We start from the raw sequence: 5,201 nt of genomic DNA, 5'->3' as shown, positions 1-5,201 counted from the left end.
CAATTAAGGAGAACCTACGTTGGCCTTAAAGGTCATTTGATCAGATTAATTAACAAGGCTGAGGGCTTATCTAAAGATACTCCCATTGACTCTTATCACTTAGAGACATCAGGTAGAGTGGCTGATCTGAAATTTGATCAAGTCAAATCTGCAAGTCGATCTTATCTTGATCTACTGAATACCACAGAGATTGATCCTGATGAAGTAAGTCAAATTATAGATGATATCTCCCAGTATGAAGATGAGACTCAAGATATAATTTACAGGCTATCTAAACTAGCAAAACAATCTGGATCCAATACCAGTAACACCGGGTCTCAATTCAGTAACCAACTACCAGAGGTTCGTTTACCTACTTTAGACTTACCTACATTTTCAGGATCAGATACAGAAAATTGGGACAATTTTTGGACTTCATTTGAAGTTCACATACATAAGAAACCGTCTCTGGACAAGGTTTCTAAATTTTCATACCTACTTAGTCTTCTCAAAGGAGAGGCTAAAAAGGTCATACATAACCTCAATCTTAATGAGAGTAATTATGAGGAAGCTATAAAACTCTTGAAATTGAACTATTGCAACAAAGAGTTAAGTATAGCCACCCTCTATTATCAATTGCTAGATCTGAATGCACCAAATAGTAGACCAGAGTCACTTCAAAGCTTCAGACAAGAAGTAGAGTCTCTAGTAAAGGCCTTAGGTACTAAAGTTAATATACCTGCTTCAGAATGGTCTATCAAGTTACTATTACAGAGGAAATTACCTCGAAATGTCTTAACAGAGCTCTGCTCACACTATAATACCGAGTTTCTCACTCTTGACCAAATATTCGAGGGATTGAGAATAACGGTTAACAGGTTGAAGACTCATGATAAAATTAAACCTGAGTCTAAACCCACTAATACTGACACTTCAGTCAAACCTAAACAGACTTTGAATAAGTCTAATAAATATAAATCCAAGTAGTGTGGGAAAATCCATCCACTGGGAAAAGAAGTGGAAATGTAGGTACTTATTCGGTGTCTCCTTCTGAGATAACCAATGACTTGTCTACTAAAGAGACTAAGTCTATTAACCAGAGAAGGTGTCTGTTTTGTAATCAAGGACATGCCACCTACCAATGCTCTGTTTATCCTACTTATAATGTTAGGATTAAAAGGTTGCAAGAAATACACAAGTGCACCAAGTGCATGGGCTCTCATGATCCCAAAAAATGTGTAGTGCAGCTACGTTCCTGCAACCGATGCAACCAAGGTGTACATCACTACGCCTTATGTAGAAAATCTTCTACACCAACCATGACCACTGGGGAGAATTCCACGAATTCTACCGCAGTGCAATATTGCAAAGTGCATCAAGAAGTAAATGTACTTGCTACTGAGTCAGGCAATAATACCACTCTGCCTACAGCTCAACTTAGACTAATAAACCGAAGATCTAGAATTAACACTAGAGGTCTTTTTGATCAAGGTTCACAGAAAACCTTCATTACACAACAGTTGGTAGATGAGTTAAATTTAAAACCTGCCAAAAGTGTGAGGTTAAATATTTCTGGTTTCTTGTCAAATAGTGGACCTCGTGACTACAAAGTAGTTAAGGTATTAGTGAGACTCGGATCTTCTACTAGTCCAATACAAGCTGTAGTAGTAGATAAACTTCCTACAGACCTGCAGGTCACAGGGTTAGCTCGCACTGCGAGACATCTTAGACGAAACCGCATGAGGCTAGCAGATTATAAAATAAATTCTGACTGCCTCACCGATGTTGGAATACTAATAGGCGCGGATCATTATTACAAATTTATAACTGGATGCACCAGACAACACAGAATGAATTTGTTGTCGTCTGCAGGAGGCAAATTGCTTACGGGACCGGTGCTTTTCAGACAAAATCCAGCGTCCACAAACCAACAATCTAATAACATAATAGTGGCGTGACTAGGCTTGGAACAGTCACCCCTACGTTTCAGAGAAATATCTGAGGATATTGAGTCTGACCCACCAATACATCGTTTGTGGGATTTAGACACTTTAGGTATTATCCCTGAACAACCAAGTCCTGATGATACATGGACTTACCAGCAATACCTGGATACAGTTGTCTATGAAAATAAACAATACTGGGTAAGACTCCCATGGAAGTTGGATCATCCACAACTTCCAGTAAATTATTTTATGGCAGCCTCACAATTGCAGTCTCAATTAACACGACTACAGAAGCAGCCAGACAAACTGAACATGTATCATCAACTCATCCAACAACAACTTAACAGTACATTTATTGAGGTTGTTGATAACAATGACCGAAAAATAGGTCATTATTTACCTCATCACGCTGTGGTGAAAGACTCATTGACAACACCTATTCGTATTGTCTTTAACTGTAGTGCTAAAGTAAAGCCAAGCAGTGTGTCTTTAAATGAATGTCTCCAAGCGGGACCTAGCCTAACACAAAGGCTACATGATGTGCTGTTACGATTTCGCACTGGTATTTTCGCCTATACTGCTGATATCAGCAAGGCTTTCCTCCGAGTAGGTTTGCAGGAGGAAGATCGTAACTACACAAAATTCCTCTGGATTAAGGATCCACTAGATCCTAACAGTGAAGTCATCACATATCGTTTTGCCTCAGTATTATTTGGAGCTACGTCCTCACCGTTTCTTTTGCAAGCAACATTAGACACACATTTGAGGAAATACAACAGCCCCTATAAGGCAGACATTAGCGACAACTTGTATGTCGACAATTTCCAGGGAACAACTAATGATCAAACTGATCTGGTAGAAATCTACCATGAGGCTAACCGTGAGCTATTAGGAGCCAATATGCCACTACAGTCATGGGCCTCAAATAATGAATTGCTCAACCAGGTAATCGAGAAAGAATTTCCAGGTTATCAGGTACCCAATCAATTAAAGGTTCTAGTCGTGGAATGGAACACCAGTACTGACGAGATGAATGTCAAGTCAGTACAAACTGATAACTCAACCCTTACCATGAGAACACTGCTCTCGTTTGTCAGTCAACCATTTGACCCTTTAGGCCTACTTAGTCCTATATTAATAAGGGGCAAAACTCCTAATGCAAGAGTGCTGGCAGAAACATATGGGATGGGATGATCCGTTACCAAGTGAGTTACAAGCTAAATGGCAGATACTCTCAACGGATTTTAATCAGTTAGGTGTTTTGAAATTTCCTCGTAATGCTTCAGGACCAAACTTACCCACCAATTTGCACGTTTTCTGCGATGCCTCTGGCAAAGCATACGGCGCAGTAGCCTACTTAGTTAATAGTGCACAATCAATTTTGCTCACATCTAAAGCAAGAGTTGCTCCCATTAAGAAGCGATCTTTACCTCAAATGGAGTTGACTGCATTACTGGTGGGAGTAAGATTGGCTCATTGCCTAGCAAAGACACTCAATAATATCCACTTTGGTGAGATTGTAGTGTGGTCAGACAACGAGGCAGTCTTACAATGGGTAAGAAACAACAACAACAAGACTCCCTACGTCAGTAATCGTGTCAGGGAGATTCATGAGTTATCTGTTGGATATAAATTCAGACATATTCCTACTAAGGACAATCCTGCAGATTATTTATCTCGAGGATTAACACTAAAACAACTTATCAAGTCTTCGCTGTGGTTCAATGGACCTTCATGGCTTGTTGGTGGTCAGTGGCCCAAACAAAAGCCACAAGTCATAGTGACCAAAATCACCACTCCCATGAAAGAACCAGAACCTCAACGAATCTTAGCCATTGATCCTCACAATTATTCTAACTTAAGCAAGTTATTAAGAGTGACTGCACATGTGTTTGATTTTCTTGCTAAGATAGGAATTCGACATAAGTTTCCCAATCCTATCCTCTACTGGATCAAACGTGCACAACAAAAGACATATGGAAGCGAATATGAAAATCTTCCAGATAAATTAACTAAGTCTCTAGGTATCTGGTATGATGCCAACACTCATAATATACTAAGATGTGGAGGACGTTTGCTTCATGCAAAAATTGATCTGGACACAAAGAATCCAATTCTTCTACCTCGTCACCACATCATCACTAAACTTCTTGTTTTACATCACCATCAATATGGTACTTTACATAGTGGAGTGTTAGATACTCTCACCGACCTTAGACAAAAGTACTGGCTTCCTCAAGGTCGTCAGACGATCAAGTCAATAATTAAATCTTGTGTAATCTGTAAAAGATACGATGCTAGAGTATGTCCTTACCCAGGACCTCCACCACTCCCTGAAGAAAGAGTGGTTCATCTTCGTCCTTTCGAAACCACTGGTGTTGATTACACAGGAGCCTTACTCCTCACTGGCAACCCAGATAAGATACCAGTGAAAGCATACATTTGTCTCTTTACGTGTGCTACAACCAGAGGCGTACATTTAGAAGTTACTTCAGACATGAGTGCTGAAGCCTTCATCCAGGCCTTCCGCAGATTTGCTGCTCGCAGATCTTGTCCCAAATTAATGATATCGGACAATGGGTCCAATTTTGTGGCAGGAGAAGCTTGTTTGCGAGAAGTCTGGAACTACCCAGAAGTACAGTCGGTCCTACAGAGACGACAATGTCACTGGAAATTCATAGCACCGAGAGCCCCTTGGCAAGGTGGGTTCTATGAGCGAATGGTAGGCACATTCAAGAAGTGTCTAAGGAAAACTTTACACAGACAAAAGGTCAGTTACTCCGAACTCCAAACTATTGTTGTGGAAATCGAGGCGCGAGTCAATAACCGCCCATTAACCTACCTGTCTGATGATTTTACCCAGAGAGAACCTCTGAGTCCCTCACACTTGATCCATGGAGGTCTACTGAGCCCTCTTATCCCTTTAGCCGAAGAGGACCCCGTAGACCCGTCACATGTGACCAGAGGAGACTTGGTGGAAAGCTACCAGCATCTCTCAAGAGTTATTAACAGGTGGAATGAGGTGTGGACTCGAGAGTACCTCACAGCTCTACGAGAGTACCACTACGGAGCTTCGAATCCTTACAATAAAGTGCAATTAAAACCAGGGGACCTAGTACTAGTCGACAGTGATGGACCAAGATCAGAGTGGCCCATAGGCAAAATTGTTGCCATTCATCCAGATCATCAAGGTGTCCTGAGAGTGGTGAAAGTATTATGCCAAGGCAACACTACTCTAAAAACTTTAGAGAAGCTGGTTCCTCTTGAATTCGCTGA

This window comes from Procambarus clarkii, chromosome 5 (assembly GCF_040958095.1).
Source record: "Procambarus clarkii isolate CNS0578487 chromosome 5, FALCON_Pclarkii_2.0, whole genome shotgun sequence".
In the NCBI taxonomy this organism is placed as follows: Eukaryota; Metazoa; Arthropoda; class Malacostraca; order Decapoda; family Cambaridae; genus Procambarus; species Procambarus clarkii.
The sequence above is the reverse complement of the archived record's forward strand: the minus strand, read 5'-3'. Positions refer to the sequence as shown.